Here is a 20434-nt window from a genome sequence, read left to right as displayed (position 1 = left end):
TCTCATGTTACACCAAAGAAGGAATTATTTTCTTTTTATACTCCAGGTAATTTTGGAATGTTGAAAATGGGCAATAATGATGAAGCTAAAGTACTTGGGATTGACATTGTTTGTTTGAAAAGTAACAATGGTTCCAAACTAGTTCTCAACAATGACAAGAATGTTCCAGATGTCCATTTGAATCTGATTTCTATAGGGAACCTTGATGATGAGGGTTATGTTAACACATTTGGTGCTGGCCAGTGAAAGTTTATTAGAGGTTCGATGATTATAGCCTGAGGTGACAAGTTGTCTAACTTGTATATATTTCAGGGCTCTGTTTTTAGAGGCTCCGTAAACTTAGTGGAGAATGATATTTCATTAGAGTTATGGCATAAAAGGCTGAGCCATATGAGTAAGAAGGGTATTGATAGCTTAGCTTAGAAAAAATTATTTTTTGGAGTGAAACAAACAAAGCTAAAAAAGTTTGTTGATTGCTCAGCCAGTAAATAGAAAAGAGTTTCTTTTCAGAGTCATCCGCCTTCAAAAAAGCTTGATTTGCTGGAGTTGGTACATTTTAATTTGTGTGGTCCTTTTAAAGTAAGGTCTCATGGTGGTGTACTTTACTTTGTGACTTTTATTGATGATCATTCTTGTAAACTCTGAGTATTTTCTTTAAAATCCAAGGATCAAGTACTTGTGTTTTCAAGGGTTTTCAGGCCTTGGTTGATAGGCAGATAGGGAAGAAATTGAAATGCATTCACTCAGATAATGGTGGTGAGTATATTGGACCTTTTGATAAATATTGCAGAGAGCAGGATATTTGGCATTAGAAAACTCCTCCAAAGACTCCTCAAATAAATGATTTAGCAGAGAGGATAAACATAACTCTAATTGAGAGAGTAAGATGTATGCTTTCAGATGCTTAGCTATTAGATTTCTTTTGAGAAAAACCACTTAATATTGTTGCTTATGTTATTAATTTATCTCCTAATGTTGTTTTGGATTGTGATGTCCCTGATAGAGTTTGGTCTAATAAGAATATTTCTTATGATCATCTTAGAGTCTTTATGTGTAAAGCCTTTGTGCATGTTCCTAAGGATGAAAGGTCAAAGTTGGATGTTAAAACTAGATAGTGTATCTTCATTGGTTATGGTCAATATGAATTTGGCTATCGTTTCTATGATTCAGTTAAGAAGAAACTTGTTAAAAGCCATTGGTTATGGTCAAATTAAAGATTTTAACAAAGTTGAGAAGGTTGATTCTCAGAGTAGTGAGAGTCTAATTGATGTTGATCCAATTCCTTTGACTACTGCTGCTGAAGAAAATCTTCATGATGATAAAAAGTAATTTAATAATCAAGATGATCATCATGTCCAGAATGACCAGCATGATGTAGTTGATGCTCTAGTGCAAGTTGATATGATTGATCAACAACCAATTGTTGATGCTCCAGAAAGTTCTCCCAGGTGATCTACTAGAGAGACTACCTTCATCTCATTATTCTTTCAGTGAATACGCATTCTTGACTGACGGAGGAGAACCTGAGAGTCTTGATGAGGTCATGGAAAGTGAAGAAAAAGAAAAGTGATTTGATGCTATGGAAGATGAGATTAAATCTTTGCATGATAATCATACCTTTGATTTAGTTAAGCTGCATAAAGACAGAAAAGCTTTGAAAACAGGTGGATTTTTCTGGTGAAGCATGAAGATGGTAACCCAGTTCCACGGTACAAGGCTAAATTGGTTGTGAAGGAATTTAACCAGAAAAAAGGGAGTTGATTTTAATGAGATATTCTCTCCAATTCTGATCATGTCATCCATTCGTGTGATTCTAGGCTTAGCTGCAAGTATAGATTTAGAGGTTGAGCAAATGGATGTTAAAAATATTTTTCTCCATGATGACTTACATGAAGAAATTTATATGGAGCAGGCCAAAGATTTTGAAGTCGAGGTAAAAGAGAATTATGTTTCCAAATTGAAGAAGAGCTTGTATTGTTTGAAACAAGCTCCCAAGCAGTAGACAGGAAGTTTGGTTCCTGTATGAGTCAACAGGGCTTCAAGAAGACTACTTCAGACCATTGCATTTTTGTGTAAAAATTCTCTGATGGTGACTTTATTATTGTGTTGCTTTATGTTGATGACATGCTTATTATTGGTCATAATACTTGCAGGATTTAGAAGTTGAAGCAAAAGTTGAGTAAGTCTTTTTCTATTAAAGACTTAGGATTTGCAAGGCAGATTCTTGACATGCAGATTGTCCGTGACAAAAAGGCCAAAAAGTTGTGGTTATCACAAGAGAAGTATATTCATAAAGTACTTTGAAGGTTCAACATGGATAAGATTGAGGTTGTCAGTACACCTTTATCTATGCATTTCAAATTGAGCACGAAACAGTGTCCTTCCAATGATAATGAGAAGAAAGATATGAAGAAAATTCCTTACGCTTCAGCCGTTGGTAGTTTGATATATGCAATGATTTGTACAAGATCAGATATTGCTTATGTTATTGGTATTGTTAGCCGTTTTCTTTCTAATTCGAAAAGAGAACATTGAAATGTTGTGAAGTGGATTATGAGATATCTTTGTGGCACTTCTAGTTTGAGTTTGTGTTTTGGTACAGAGAAGCCTATTCTTTGTGGTTATACTGATTCAGATATGATTGGTAATGTTGATACTCGCAAGTCTACTTCAGGGTATTTGGTTACTTTTACAGGGGAAGCTGTGTCTTAGCAATCTAGATTGCAAAAATGTGTTGCTCTATCTACTACAAAAGTTGAGCTTATTACTGCCATTGAACCTTGTAAAGAATTGCTTTGGAAGAAGAGATTCTTGGGGGAACTTGATTGTGCTCAAGAGAGGTATGTGCTTTATTGAGACTGTCAAAGTGCTATACATCTTGACAAGAATTCTACATTTCATAGTCGGCCTAAACATATTAATGTGAGATGCCATTGGATCCAAGATGTGTTGGATTCTAAGTTGCTTGAACTTAAAAAGATTTATACGGATGATAATGGTTCTGACATGATGACTAAAGGTTTTTCAAGAGGGGAGTTTGAAGATTGTTGCATGATCGTTAGGATGACGGTCTCCTCCACATAGTTGGGAGGGGAGAAATTATTGGGATATGGGTCTTTTTCTTTCTATGTGGATAAATAAAGCTCAATTTAGACCAACCCACTTTTGCCCATAGGCCCATTACTATGAGACATATATATAAATTTTTTTAGGTATTATTTCACAATCCGCAAAGAGAGTTTTCAGCAGCCAAAAGAGAGAAAATAGAGCAGATTTTCGTCCAAAAAATTTCAGCCACAATAGTCAACTTCAAATTGCGATTTTCGCTTCGTTTCTTATCTGATTGAGCTGATTTCTGGACAACTTATTCCTCTCATCTCAATCTTTGATTAGGAACTAACGGAGTTGGATTTAGTGGCCTGTAGCTTCTGTTTTTCATCCTTAAACAGTAGTTGTATGTTAGTGCTTTCGCTTCTTTATTTCTCTAGTTTTTGGTGTTGCGCTCGTTGTTTGACACTTGTTTGGTGGTCATTTTGAAGGACAATATTATAGCTCTTGGTGATTATAGTGGAGGTTTTGATTCCATAATCTTTTACTCTTCACATCAAAGGATTTTTCATGTAAATTAGGTGTCTCGTTATTCTTGCCTTGTCATATTCGTGTAGTTGACTTATTTGCTGCCTATTTTTTATTTTGCTTGGGTTTGCTCGTCTCCTCTTGGTTCAAATTGAAAGAAAAAATTTAGATTTGGTATTCTTCCGCTACTAGCCTATCAAATATTTTAATTGTGCCCTTACATTTCCCAACACATTTATGTATTATGTCATATTTTTAATTTGTTATTGTTCATTTTTTATTTTGAAAAAGAAAAGTTCAAACAAAATACTGTAGTGGAAAACCTAAATTAACAAAACTTAATTAACAAAACTAAGTTCTCATGTAAACTAAGTTCTCTACTTCTAGCTAGCTATGTTAACCATTAGTGGCAACCTCAACCACTGGTTATCATAACCACAAGCTAATATCAACAAATTAACCATCTCGATTATCACTATCAACCATCACCAACAACCAAATAATCTCCGCTACAAACTAACAACGTAAACGCATCACTTCTAGCCACCGCCACACATAATCAACAATCACCAATAATTATCATATTATTACAATCATCACTGACAACCACCTCATGAACCTGTAATACCACATACATACACATACATACATATACATATACATACACACACACACACATATATATACATACATACATAAAAGACATCATTTCCACCCTAAACTATATCTGAAAAGTCGAAGACACACTTCAACTATTAAAATGACCTAATACACACTTGAATTACTTAAAAGTGAATTTTTCTCCACCCTAAAATTGACGTGGCAAAAAAATAATTAATTAAAATAAAAGATGGACGTGGGTAGTATAATTAAAGCAGAAAAAAATTTAAAAAATTAAGATCTTCTTCCCTACCAAGCATCCTTTTCTTCATCACCAACCTACCCGCCACTCCCCACCCCCGCCTCCTTCACAAATCTTCTTCTTCACACCTCACTTGTTGTTTTCTTCTACTTTTTTTTTTCAATCAATTTTTAACAGTGATTGAAACTTCTATTTTTTTTGAAGAACTTTCTTCATCAATTTGATTTTTCTTCTTACTCCATTGTTGATTTTTCATTCAATTTCGTCACCATTTTCATCACTTAACTCACTACTATCAATTTCAACAACTCCTATAGCCATCAATTCATTACCTGCAATCACTAATTTCATCAGTGCCACCATCAATTTCATCAATCGACCCACCACCATCAATTTCCTCATCTAATTCACCATTATTGATGTAAATACCTCAATTATTTTTTATTGATAGAATAGTAATGTGAAGAACCATTTCATTATCAATTTTATTGAGAACTATAAAGAATGACCGATTTTAATTCATCGAAAATTTTCAGTCCAACGACTTTTATTTTTTAATATTTTCATTGAATTTTTGTTGTCCAGATTTCAACTTTCAAGTTTTTCTCGTTTCATGTCTCTTCCATCACTCTAAAAAGAAAATTGTCCATCTCGTCGAAAAATCAATTAAGAAGGAAAAAAGAGGGGTGACAAAGTTGGAAGAAATTGAAGAAATCAAAGGTGATGGCAATTTGTTGGTAGTTTATAAAGTTGATGGTGGTAATTAATTAATGATTTGAGCTTGCCTATGATGATAGTATCCGTATCAAGGGGGGTTTTGAGATTGGATATAGAAGAAAATGAAGAAGGAAAAGTTTAAATTAAAAAGAAAAAGGAAAAAGCAGGAAAAATAATAAATTTATTATTTTTTTCGCATTATGCTGACGTGGTAGGTGCATGTGAAACACTGAACCACATGCAAGTGGTATAATGCTTTACAGGATGTAAAAAATTTCACTTTTATATAGTTTAGGTGTATAATAGATCACTATGATAGCTTAGGTGTGACCTAGACTTTTCGAGTATAGTTTAGGATAAAAACGATGACTTTTTCCTATATATATATATATACACACACATTATTATCTTAATTAATAATCATATATGAATTTAGATTCCAATATATATCTTAATGCAAACTAATAAAATTAATCAGGACAAATTTAAATTTGGAAAGTGTTTGCCAACTAATAATATGATCAGAACACAGTTCTTAAGTAGTTTAATTATATGCCTTAGCATGTCAATAGGTTACTTGCTATTATAAAAGCCCGAGGACACTCGCAAATTATATGAAGAAATTAACGTAAAAAAAATATCGTTTACACTAATAACCAAAAAATGATGGAACGGAATTTGATCGTTAGTTTTCTTATTTTGTTACTATTCGGCATGCAGGGTCATTTAGCAGCTGATGACCAATCTGCTCTTCTGGCCTTCAAGTCACATATAACTTTTGACCCTTTTAGTATTTAATTGAGAAAAAACATTTATATTTGTTAGTGATAGTGGAGATGGCTTATAATGGTGGTTGCGGTGAGAATGATTGATGTTAGTGATTAATATTGTTGGTGGTGATCACTGTGATGGTTGGTATTGTACTAACTGTTATGATGGTGGCGATTGATGGTGGTGGTGGTTGTTGTGATGTGCCGTTGCTTGATGTTAGTAGTTTAAGGTGTTGAGTGTGTTGGTTGAAACATGAATGCATGATGATTGACAATGTGTTGGGGCTAGTTGGAAATGTTATTTGTTGTGATGGTAAAGATGGTTATTAGTAGAGATAAATTGTAGCAATGGTACTGGTTGAAGTAGTGGTAGAGTGCATTACTAGTGACAATAGTGGTGGCGGTCAAAGAATGTGTAGAGGTTGTGATGTATTAGTGGTAGTTAGTGGTGGTACTAGTTGTGATAGATGAGTTGGTTGGTAGTAGGGATTGGCCACTAGTGGTTGCTGATTGTGGTGTTGTTGACGACAGTGATGGTGGTGAATATAATTAGAATAAAAGAGATAGTAGGTGTGGTAGCGGTTGACAATTGTGGCTGGTAGCGGTATTTTTTGTTGATAGTAGTTGTGATGGTGGAGGTGGGTGGTGATTGACAAGGGAGACGGTGACAGAGGTGGTTAGTGGTGGTAACTGCTGATTATGAATAGAGTGGTGACTATTATCGAACACCAGAATAACCATTCAGACCTATTAAGACTTTGTTTTAGATCTGAATGATTAAGACCTATTCAGACCTATTAAGGTTAAAACCTTAATAAAAAACAAATGTACTTAATGGTATGAAGTTGAACCATTCAGATTCAAACCTCCATTAAGTGCAAAGAAATGAGGCCTAAGACTTGATTCTAGATCTAAATGATTAAGAGCTATTCAGACCGATAAAGAGTTAAAACCTTAATAAAAAATAAATACACTTAATGGTATAAAGTCTGAACTATTTAGATTCAGACCTCCATTAAGTACAAACAAATGAAGCAGCCACAAACTGGACAAAGGGTACTTCATTTTGCAACTGGATTGGCATTTCATGCAGTATAAGGCATCATGAAAGAGTGACATTATTGGTCCTTAGAAGCTTTGGATTTAGAGGTTCAATTGCAAAAGAAACTGGGAACCTCTCTTTCCTTAGCATTTTGGACATTGGAAACAACAGTTTCCATGGCCAAATCCTGATGAAATTGGGAGTCTGGGGCGTTTAAAATACTTGTCTTTGCAAATGAATAATTCCAAATGGTATCAGAGACCAGTAATTCAAAAAATACGGAAGTGAAATACATGTTAGAGTTAGAATTAGAATTAGAGTTAGAGTTAGAATTATTAGATTTACCTATAAATTATTAAATTAATTATGCAAAGACCATTTAAAAATAGAAAAGCTTTTAGAAAAATCAAAGAATCTTTAATTAGTAATTATTCAGAATATATGAGTCTAAATAAAACAAAAAAAAAACGACAAAGATTAGCCTACTTAATTACATTAATATCTAGTATTGAATCAAAATTAATAATCCATTTAAAATCTAGGAGAATGAAACACATACCACCTAATTATGATAAAATTAGATTTAGATATCCACCAAAATATTATAAATATAATTTAAAATGAATAAAGTACAAAAATACAAAGAATTAAAACAAATTATTTCTGAAAAACGTGAAGAATTAAAAATAAGAATAAAAAGACTACATTATAATATATTTGCCGGAGTTAGTAAAAACTCAATAGATACACAAAAAGATGAAATATCAAAATTAGAATCACAAATAGATAGTTTAGAATATATATATCAACATGAACTATTCACAATAAAATAAACAAAGAAGAATTTATAATAGATGAAAAAATATATGAAAACCACGAAGGATCAAAAATAAAAATAGTATTTTCTAATCTAGGAAGAAGATATAAGAAAATAGGTGAACATTTATATCTAATGTTAGAAAAAGAAGAATTAAAATTAGAAGATAAATTGACAGCAATGGTAAGAATAGAAAAAGAAAATGAAGAGATAGATAGGAAAAAGGAAATAGAAAAAATAAAACAACAAACTACGGAAGAAATACGAAAAATAGAAGAAACTAAAAATAGTAGAATTTACAAATGTTAAAAGAACTGTATGAACAAAAGCAAAAAGAAAAAGAAGAAAAAGATAGAGAACAAAAATTACTAAACGAAATAAATCAATTTAAGGAAAATTAGAAAACAAAGACTTAGAAATAAATAATATAGATGTTGAAGAGACAGAGACAGATAATTATGATTCCGAAGATAGTGAAACATATACAGAAATATTAGCAAATACAAAAAATTTAGAAATCAATGAAAAACAAAAAGAAATTAATGAGGAAAACTTAGAAAGTACCCACACAGAAATAAATACTCTTGATAAAAAAGAAGATGAAAATATAATACCTAAAACAACAAAAATAAGAAAACCTATATATTATAAGAATAAGTTTAAAAAATATAATGAATATGATAAATGGATACCAAAACAAATAATTAATAAAAATTATAACTTTTTAGACCTAGACTGTGTAATAGATACAGAAAAAATAATACAATTATGGATAGGATATATGACAAAACAATTATTAGATAATAATATAAATATAACAGATGCACCAGAATATATAGAAAGAACATTAATAGGATCAGTAAAACTATGGTTTTCAAATTTAACTGAAATAGCAAGAAAGTATTGAGAACTAATAAACCTATAGAAGGAACATCATCAACAACAACTAAACAAACCCCTATAGAATTATTAAAAAAATATGAAACAATTATAAAAGACGAATTTGGTAGTACGACAACAATAGAAGAAGAACAAGATGAAGAAAGAGATACAAATAGAAATTTAATGTTAAAATTAGCAATATGTAATATGTGTTATATAGATGAATATACTTGCGCATTTAAAGAATATTATTACAAAGGAGCATATAGTATAGAAGAAAGTAAAGAAATAAGAAAATTATATTTTACTAAATTACCCGAGCCATTTAGTTCAAAAATAATAAAAAGTTGGGAAGAAGCAAAAATAGTAGATACGTTAGGAGTAAGAATAAAATTTTTACAACAATGGTATAGAAACTTATGTGAAAAATATAGAGAAGAATTAAAAATGGAAAAAAACATTAATAAGAAATTTAGCTTGTTGCAAAAATAAAATAGCACCCCAATTTGGATGTGAAGAAAGATATTATAAGAAAAGAAAAAGACATAAGAAATATAAGAAATATAAAAAATCAAAATATAGATATAAGAAACCGAGAAAAAGATATTATGTAAAAAATTATAAATATAAAAGACCATATAGAAAGAAGAAATCTATAAAAGAATGTACTTGTTATAATTGTGGAAAGTTAGGACATTTAGCTAGAGATTGTAAATTACCTAAAAATCTAAAAAATAAACAAATATCAGAAATAAAAATAGATAATACAGAATATATGCAGATAGATTAGATAGATTATGAATTAGAAAGTGAGGATAGTATATATATGAAATTTCAGAAAACGAAACAGATAATAAAATAGATAGTGAAATAGATGAATCAAATGACTGAAGAAGATATAAAAATAATAACAAAGAAAGAATATTTAAATGATGAAGGAACAGAACAAAAAATAATATTTGACAGTAACATATTTGATGAGATAAAAGGAAAAGAATTAGATTTAAGTGTAGAGAAAATATTTAAAATACCAACAATAAAAAATATTTTTACTAGGAAAAAGGATGAATATTATGTAGTATGCCAAAAAGAACATGTAATAGACTGCAGATATGCAAAGGGCAAAACTAGTATACCACTAGTAACAAAAAGAATAATTAATAAAGAGATAAATGATATAAAAAGTAAAGGAGATCCAATAAAATATGTACACCTTGGAGGTACAGAGATATTAATAAAAGCATGTTTTAAAGAAGGAATAGATACACCAATAGAATTATATTTAGCAGATGATAGAATTATAAAACCTATAGAAAAAAGCATAATAACGTCCGTAAAAGGAAATCTAATATACCAAAAATTTAAATTTATAATAAGCGCAAATTATTCAGTAGCAGTAATAGATAGAAATATAGATAAATCATTAGTATTATATTGGAAAATATCAGGAATAGAATTAACTCCATGAAGTAAAATATTTACAGCAAGATGTAAAAATCTATATGTATTAACAACAAAACATAAAATAACAGGAAAAAATAAGATTAACAAAATACGAATAGAAAGCCCATTCGAACAAATTGTAAAAACAATAGATTATAATGATTATAGCTATAGAGACATAGATACAGAAGAAAATTTAGAAATAGTAAATGATAGAATAAGTACAACGAAAAGAATAGCTGATGAAAAACCAGAATCATCAAGCTCATCAAAAAGAACAAGTTATGAAACAAATTCGATAAGTAATTTAAACCAATATTACATAACAGGAAAAATAAATGAAAAAGAATATTTAATACTTTTGAATACAGGACAAGAAGAAATTATATAGCAAAATATCTAGTAAAAAATGAATAAATAAAGACTGATAATGATATGTGCCCAGACGATTTAAAAGAATTTAAAATGCACATAGATGAATTATTAGAAAAACAATATATACAAAAAAGTAATAGTAAACATAATAGTCCAGCATTTATAGTAAATAAACATAGTGAGCAAAAACGAGGAAAAAGTAGGATGGTTATTGACTATAGAAATTTAAATGCAAAAACTATAACATATAATTATCCAATACCAAATAAGATATTAAAAATAAGACAAATACAAGGATATAATTATTTTAGCAAATTCGATTGTAAATCAGGATTTTACCACCTAAAGCTAGAAGAAGAATCTAAAGAATTAACCGCATTTACGGTACCACAAGGATTTTATGAATGGAACGTATTATCATTTGGATATAAAAATGCACCAGGTAGATATCAACATTTTATGGATAGTTATTTTAAACAATTATCTAATTGTATAGTATACATAGATGATATATTATTATATACAAAAACCAAAGAAGAACATTTAAAATTATTAGAACAGTTTACAGATATAATAAAAAAATCGGGAATAAGTCTAAGCGAAAAGAAAGCTGAAATTATGAAAAATCAGATAGAATTTTTAGGAATACAAATAGATAAAAGTGGAGTAAAAATGCAACAACATATAGTACAAAAAATAATAAATTCGAAAGAAGAATTAGATACAAAAAAGAAATTACAATCATTTTTAGGACTAGTAAACCAAGTAAGAGAATATATTCCAAAATTAGCAGAAACTTTAAAACCACTACAGAAAAAATTAAAAAAGGATGTAGAATATAATTATAATGAAGAAGATAAAAAACAAGTTCAAAAAATAAAATTTCTTTGTAAAGAATTACCAAAATTACAATTTCCAGATGAAAATAGAAAATTTATATATATAGTAGAAGCAGATGCTAGTGAATATAGTTACGGAGGAGTACTTAAATATCGATATGAAGCAGAAAAAATAGAACACCATTGTAGATACTACTCAGGTACGTTCAATGAGACAAAAATAAAATGGGAAATAAATAGGAAAGAATTATGTTCATTATATAAATGTTTATTAACATTTGAGTCATATATTGTATATAACAAATTTATTGTACGAACAGATAATACACAGGTACGCTGGTGGTTAACAAAGAAAATACAAAATTCAGTTACAACAAAAGAGATTCGGAGACTAGTTTTGAATATATTAAATTTCACATTTACAATTGAAGTGATCAGTACTAACAAAAATGTTATTGCAGATTACATATCAAGACAAAGCTACACAGACTGAAATAATAGAAGAAGATACTCTAGAAAAAATACTTAATACCCTAACTACGCTTTCAATGAAAGTGGACAGTATGGGTAATGAGATAGAAAAGCTAAAGACTAATGAAGATAAACTGAAGTCTATAGCTACAAATCAGCTAACTCAGCAGTGTGCAGAGCTATGTCGATCGGAAGACATTAAAGTTCTAGAGCTAGAAGGAGACGTTGGAACACTCCATAAAACCCATAACATTTATCAATCTACTTCTGCAGGTACAAGCAAAGGAGTTAATCGACCAAGATACCAGAATATAAATATGAATAAAATATTTGAAAAACCATTTACACCAAAAACACAAAAGGACCACTTATTCATACCCCCACAAGTTAACACATACCGAGATAGCCTAAACCAAGATAAAAAAGTTTACAACTACACCGTCCAGAAATACATAGAAAATATATACAGAGTACAAACCTTTCTAAACCATAACCCCAGAGCTACAAACATCAAAGAACCAAATACCAACTATATAACCCAAAAATTACAAGGATATAACAAACTAATTGCACTACCCAAAACTAACCCAAGCCTAGTAAAAACCTGTTTTGACTATGGACTATTAAACACCATATATACCCAAGACGGAGAAAAATTAACAGCTATGGAAGAATTATACAAGATATTCACCACCTACAAAAGGATAACGAAAGGAAATTTATTATATATAAAGTGTTATACTGCACCGGCAGAGATACTATATGATGAAATAAAATCAGTTATACAAGTTGTAAAGATAGGACTAACTAGAGATATGATCATACCAGAAGATATTACACAACAACCGGAGATACCCAGAATTGAGATACCAGACTTCTATGCAAACAAACGACTTATTGGACTAGCTACGATTATCCAAGAACTAGCAAATAATTATACTAATGGAAACCCAATATGGAGCTATTATTCGAGAGATCATCAAATGATTTACTCAAATTCAAAAGAGCTACGACAAGCAGATATGGAAGACGTCAGACAATGGATAATGACACTACTCAACCCAGAAAAACAATCTACCGCAAGAGCAATTAAAAAAGGATTTATTTCAGACGGACTACTGACAAGATATTGTAAAATAATTGGACACAAATATCCAGATCACCAATGTTCGAGGTGTAATGGAGAAGATAATATTATTCCAGAAGTACATCTAGAGTAAAAGAAGACAAGATGCCAACTGGAAAGAAAAGATAAGAAGCAATAATGAAGATATAGCAGATACGACAAAATCAACGGAGACAAGTTACTGTTGAGTTATTATTATTGTTGAAATTATTGTACAAACTTTAGACTTTTACGTAAAGATATAGATTTGTAAGTTTGTAAAAAATCAAAAGCTAGTAGGCTAGTTAATAGCCTAGCCTCCCTTTTTGACTTTTAAGTTTTACATTTTAAAAACATGTAAAGTTAGATTGGATTGTAAAGTTACTTTTCGTTCTATAAATAAAGAAAGCAGAAGGCATTGCAAAGGCAAGCCTTCATGCGTTGAAGCAAACATTCTCTCCATTCCACAACAAATACTTTACTTAGTTAATTAAATAGACATATTTCAATGGAAAAAGCTATGGAGGAACAAACTTCAGAAATATCAAAACTACCCGAACAGGTATATTTATTTATGATTATGAATAGCTAAATTCATAATTCCCAACAATCATGATATGATAAAATAAATTCATATTAGTTACTTTATAGTAGAATTATTCGAAGAATAATATGTTAAGAAGTTTATTAACAAAGCGGAAACGGAGAAAGATCCCTAAGAACTATGCCATCCTAAAGGTGAAACCAACGAGGCAAGAAGCCGTGGCGGGGAGTAACCAGAGTAGAGGCGCTGTTTAAGGAAAAAAGTATCCGAATTACCATGTTAATAGTGACGGAAGAACATACTATTTAAGAATAATCTAGTATATAGTAAGCTAAGATGACCATATTTTGTTATGTACATGGTTGAAGGAAATATTTTGAAAAAAGCAATTTTATGAAAATGAATGATTATTTATCTGATGTGATGGTAGATAAATTTAAAATACTTATTTTGTATGCACTTAGAGATATAAAAGTAGTAGATATAAGAAAAATCATATTAGAAAAAGCATTTGGTGAATATTACATGACTAGAGTAAATTATATACCATACCTACCTAATTACTCTTACAAATACTTACCATGATAAGTTACATAGAATTTAAAAAAAAAAAAAAATATGAGAAACATACAGTTACTAGAAAAACAGATAAAAATAAATATAGACAAATATATGGAAAATAAAGATATAAAATACATAGAATTCCTTAATAAAAATATGCAAGAACTACTAAGGCTAAAACAAACAACTACAAAATATTATAATAAAACCAATTTTAAAAGATAGATCATTTAGATTATCTTAAAGTTTTAATCTTATATATACTTAAAGATATAGAAATTATAGATATTAAGAAAATAAAATTAGAAGAAGTAATAGACTACGAAATAGAAACTATAAATTGGCTAGAACAGTTATACGAAGAAATTTACCCAGAAGGATATTATACAGATTAAGAGATGTTAGAATATATTCGACAAACTAGAGAAAATCAAGAAAATCTAAATAATGAAATTAATTATAGAAACCGAATTAGAAAAATAATGGAAAATCTAAAAGAAAAATTAATATGGATAGAAAAAACCTTAGAAAATTTAGATAAAAGTACATGTGATAGTTTATATAATTTAAAAAACTCACTACGAGAAGAACAACACAAGATAATAAGTAACATTGAAAATCTAGAATTAGATATATATTACAGTACAGATAGGATAAATTATTATACAGAAATTTGTAACTCTGCAGTTACTACAGGATAAAATAATAAACAAATTAATGAATATATCTTACAAAAAAAGTAAATCATTAAAAGATATTGAAACAAAATTTAAGGAATATCCACGCACAAATAAAAATAGATTCACTAGAAACCTAATAAATCTATTACATCTATTACATATCCGCACCCCCTCCAAATGGACGAAACAGAATTAGTGGGAATCTCCCAGAGGGATTTTGTACTATGCTTCCAAATCTGCAAGGTTTATGACTTTCAGATAATCAATTTGTAGGCCAAATCCCAAGTGGGCTGAATCAATGCACACAACTTGTTTACCTTTCCTTGTCATATAATCAGCTCACAGGTACTCTCTTCGTCTCAAATTATTTGTCGTGATTTCTGAAAGTAGTTGTTTCAAATTACTTCATTCATTCATCTTTACTTGTCAGTTAGTTGTTCAACTTTACTTGTCCAGTTTCAAAAAATAAGAAATAATTTATTATTTTCTATCTATTTTATCCTTGTTATTAAGTATATATTTTCCAACATTTAGATGACTATTTATTAATTACTATTCATTTACTACCGCTCCCCCATTCAGAATTACTTTTCACTTATTTTCTAATTGAATTTCACTTTTACTTGTTATTTTTGACATATCAAAGAAGGATAATTTTATTTTTCTATTTTACTCTTAGCATTAATTGTTTATTCTTCAAACTAATTTGAGGAGAGCATAGTTAGTTGGGTTTAGCAGGGAAGGATTGGGTCTTATGGTTGGGGTTAAAAGTCCATGTGGACCAATAAATTAATGCCACTTGGTTAAGTAGAAGACCCACTAATCTCATGTCTTGATATATTAAGTCACATTTCTGTCTTCTCAATCATTATATTCTAAGATCAAAACTCAGAAGAACTTTTTCTACTCCCTCTGTTTCAATTTATATGACAGATTTCTCGTTTTAGTCGATCCCAAAGAATGAGACATTTTTATTTTTAGTAATAATTTAATTTTGAAATGTCAATTCCACCTTAATGGGATGATTTATAACCACATATACTTATGAGTTCATTTTCAATCACAAATTTCATAAGTCATTTCACACTCCATGCCCAATCTAACCACATCATATAAATTGGGACCGAGGGAGCAGTCATATGTACTGATAACGGCATATGTCTGTCAACTTTAGATATGTGAAAAATGTCTCATAAATTGGGATGAGGAGTATATGGTTGTGTTCATCATATGTTTTATTAACAGGGAGTTTGCCAAGAGACATGTGGAATTTGACAAAGCTTCAAGATTTATTTCTTGCTGGGAATAACCTTACAGGTAATAGTAATATTGAGCAGCCAGAGTAGACATAACCAAATTGTGAATGTGATCGTTAATTAGGTTTTTGGAATGCATTTGCAGGAAGCATACCAAATGAAATGAAGAACCTCTCTTCAATTCGAAGATTAAGCCTTCGAAGAAACGAGTTAGTTGGAACACTGCCATCAACTCTTGGGAATTTGTCAACTTTGGTGATGATAGACATTGGTGAGAATAAAATCTGTGGTAATATTCCTCAAGAACTGGGACATCTTTCTAGTCTTGAAGAATTATATCTTGGATCCAACATGCTATCAGGTGAAGTTCCTCATGGAATTTTCAACATTTCATCGCTAAAAGTAATAGCACTTGCTGCAAATAGTCTGTCTGGCAAACTTCCTTCAGACTTAGTGTATAGCCTTCCAAATCAAGGGACTTTACCTTGGGATTAATCAGTTTTGTGGTACACTTCCTGACTCTATATCGAATGCCACTAAGCTCAACTTTCTTGATCTTGGAAGGAACATGTTTAGTGGAAATGTACCAATTGATCTTGGAGTAAATCTCCAGCAGATTCAAAGCATCAACTTGCAGAGGAATCAGTTTACAAATGATCCTTCTACGGGTGAATTAAGTTTTCTAATATCCCTCTCACATTGCAAATTCATGACATTTTTAATGATTGGAGACAACCAGTTTAGGGGCACTCTTCCGAAATCATCCTTGACTAACTTGTCGTCATCTCTTGAGAGGTTCATCGCCTATGACTGTGGAATCAGGGGGGAAATCCCAGTTGAAATTGGTAACTTGACTAACTTGTCATGGTTAACACTGGGAGCCAATGAGTTGATTGGTTCAATTCCTCAAGAATTGGGAAACTTGAACAAGTTACAAACTTTGAGAATGTATGAGAACAAATTAGATGGGATCATACCTCAAAGCTTATGCAATATCAAAGAAATGTACTTTTTGGACTTGAGAAGAAATCGGCTTACAGGGAAAGTACTAGGGTGTTTGGGAAATATTTATTTAGATTCCAATGCTTTAAGTTCAAGTATTCCATTAAATTTTTGGAGTAATAAGGATATCTCAATTGTGAATTTGTTGTATAATCAGTTAAATGGTCCTTTGGCATTGAAATTGGAAATATGAGGGGTTTAAGTGAGTTATATCTATCAGGCAATGAGTTGTTTGGTCAAATTCCAAGCACCATTGGACAACTTCAGAATTTGGTTAATCTTTCATTAGATATGAATAGGTTAGATGGTGCTATACCTAAGTCATTTGAAAATTTGGTCAGCTTGGAATACTTGGATCTCTCACATAACAATTTATCGGGCCAAATTCCAATGTCATTGACAAAGCTTGAGCATCTCATCTATTTAAATGTCTCTTTCAATGAGTTATCTGGTGAAATTCCAGATGGAGGGCCTTTTGGTAATTTTACTGCTGAATCATTCATCGGCAACACAGAGTTATGTGGATTGCTAGATTCCTCGTCAAGGCATGCAAAAACCAGAGCGATATGAGAAGAAACAGGAGCAAAACAGCACTACAATTTTTTTCTTGGACCAGTTGTAGCTGGAGCAATAGTCATAGCCATTTTAAGCAGTATTTGGTGGTTGAAATATCGAAAACGGAACAACCAACTTATTCCTTTGTGGTCCGATTGGTAGGGTGAATTATCACACAAGAGGTTTTCTTACTACGAAACTGTTAAAGGGACTAACAACTTTGAAGAATCGAATTTGATTGGAAAGGGAAGCCTTGGTTTGGTTTATAAGGGGACATTTACAAATGGGACAGTAGTTGCTATGAAGGTTTTCAATGCACAAGTGCAAGCTGCATTCAACAGGTTTGATTTGGAGTGTAAGGTTTTGCGTAACATTCGGCATAGGAATCTTGTTAAGGTGATAAGAAGTTGTGCAAATCTTGATTTTAAGGCATTGGTGCTAGAGTACATGCCTAATGGAGATCTTGATTATTGGCTTTACTCTCACAAAAATTTCTTGGATTTAATCCAGAGGCTAAAAATTATGGTTGATGTGGCTTGTGCCTTAAAGAGTAACTACATCAAGGCCATTCATTTGTCGTGGTCCATTGTGACTTAAAACCAAGTAACATTCTTTTGGATGGAAACATGGTTGCCAGAGTAAGTGACTTTGGTATATCCAAACTCTTGATGGCGCATGATCCAGTGGCATTGACCAAGACCTTAGGCACCATTGGCTACATGGCACCAGGTTACTTCTCTATTAACTAATTTCTTTAACTTATACTGTATATGTGTATCTGTATGTATTTATATAGCAGGTATATCCAAGATTTAAATTTCATGGTTTCAAACTTTAGGTTCTCAATGAATAAACTAGTTTAGCAGACTTAAAAGTTTCTCCTTGCGGGAGCGAATTTCTGTCATCGTGACTTAAGTTACTGATGGTTAAGAATCCTTACAATACTGAAAAAAAACCCATATTTCCACAGCCTGAAACTTCCCTAGATGCGAAGATATTTTTCATTCTAATGGGCCCCAACCATTTCTCTTTTAATGAAGAATAGCATGTTCTTCAACATCCATAATTGTATTTTCATAAGCAACCAATTAGGTTAATTAATGAACCTCTATAAGAGGACTAGGCATCTAGATACATATGCTTAAAATGTATTTGATTTCTCCTTTTGATGGCTAATTTGATGAACTAAACGGGAAAATTTTGCAGAATACGGGTCAGAAGGGATAGTGTCAACAATGGGGGATGTTTACAGCTACGGCATTTTATTGGTGGAAACCTTCACAAGAAAGAAGCCAGTAGATGATCTATTTGTTAGAGAGCTTACTTTGAAGAAATGGGTAGCGGAAGCATATCCTCTCATAGGATCATGGACATTGTGGATGCCAATTTATTTTCAAGAGATGATGAACGTTTGTTGTTTGAGATCAGTACTGGAAGTAGCTCTTGAATGTACCGTCGATTTGCCCCAGGACCGAATTACCATGGACAATGTCCAGGCAACGCTTAACAAGATCCAAACTCAATTTTTGGGCCAGTAGATGAAACATTTATTTCTAAAGAGAGACGCTTCAATCAAACTAAATTCTTTTCTTCACCGATACAAATTGTTGGGCTAGTACGTAAAACTTTAAGAGATTGATTTCTTTTCAATTATTTTACAAAGTTCGTTTCGTGTTTATTCTTCTTTTTATGTAATATAATCCTTCAAGTAGATATCATGTTTCTTCTTTGTCACGATCCGAACCAGGGCCCTGGCTGTGACGAACATCCCGAATCATGAAGGCCCGAGAGCCCTTCTAACTTGTAATCATATACACCATTCATATATAAATAGGAAATGCGAAAATAAAGTCTGCTACGAAAACATGGTCATACTCTGAATTTAATTTAACAATGAGGAATAAAATCCAATATTAACTAAACACTGTCTGAAAATCGTCTGCGAAATCTCTACTACGTGATCAAATAACAATTGTCTGAAAACTGGGACAAGGCTCCCAGTAGACCAAAAACCATAATAAATAATAACTGTCTTAAAGAAACTAGGCCTTCTGAAATATAGAAGGCTCACCAACTGGTACTCTTCACTCCTGTCTGATGAAATCTACCACTTATCAGGACCCCTAGACTGTGCCTCAGAACCTGGAGGGAGGGAGGTCAATACAGATGTACTGGTACGCAGAGCAAATCCAAAATAAAGCTTTTATATAAATAAAATAGTTGAGAGCACGTCATAAAACATCATGAAAGATGTAAATTCGAAACACATGGGCATTTCTGATAATCATAAAACCTTTCTGTCAATGCCATTTTTCTAATCTTTGTATTACTTCTGAGTTAGGTGGCACTCCCCTATAATTCTGATACTCCACGGGCTGTATGGAATCCGTCATTGACTCGGCGGGGAAGCCCCCAACCCAAGTTTGCCGCAAGGGTTGGGAGTCTCTGAATCTACTACGTCACAGGGTCGTCGTTAGCGTACAATAATATACTCGGATCGGCAAATCACGATTTTGGGCAATGAGTTATCTGAACTCGTGCCCTCTTCGGGGAACCACCTAACATCTCTTTATGCTCATTTTTAACCTTTTCTGAACATGTATCATTTTGAGGTTTCTAAATCATGAAAGTCTGATAAAGTCTAATTTCTGTGTCTGTTGTGACATTGTCTGATTTGATATCGTCATACCAAGACTTGCAAGTCGCAATTCTGGGCCATAATGCATTAAGCATAATTCTTTCATTTAAAACCCAATTCAGACCACCCAACATTGCAAATAGCATAAGAGATTTCATGTTTCGAAACATAAGTCAAAACTATGCAAGAGTTCTACAAACATATGGTGGTCATGCGCTTTTGGCAAAACCATGCACTCTTTCATTATATGCATATTCAACATTTCACAACATGCATAACCCTCTCTTTTTATTTCAAAA

General features: G+C 31.6%; 1 long non-coding RNA gene across 1 annotated transcript; it reads left to right on the top strand.

The window, feature by feature from the left end:
- The first annotated feature begins 15418 nt into the window (after positions 1-15418).
- On the top strand, positions 15419-19201 carry LOC107871110. Its single transcript, XR_007043964.1, has 3 exons — positions 15419-16001; positions 16086-18226; positions 18704-19201. It is a non-coding gene; the product is annotated as an uncharacterized LOC107871110 (long non-coding RNA).
- Positions 19202-20434: the final 1233 nt, after the last annotated feature.

The sequence above is a fragment of the Capsicum annuum genome, chromosome 1 (assembly GCF_002878395.1).
Source record: "Capsicum annuum cultivar UCD-10X-F1 chromosome 1, UCD10Xv1.1, whole genome shotgun sequence".
Taxonomy (NCBI): domain Eukaryota; kingdom Viridiplantae; phylum Streptophyta; class Magnoliopsida; order Solanales; family Solanaceae; genus Capsicum; species Capsicum annuum.
The sequence above is the reverse complement of the archived record's forward strand: the minus strand, read 5'-3'. Positions and strand labels throughout refer to the sequence as shown.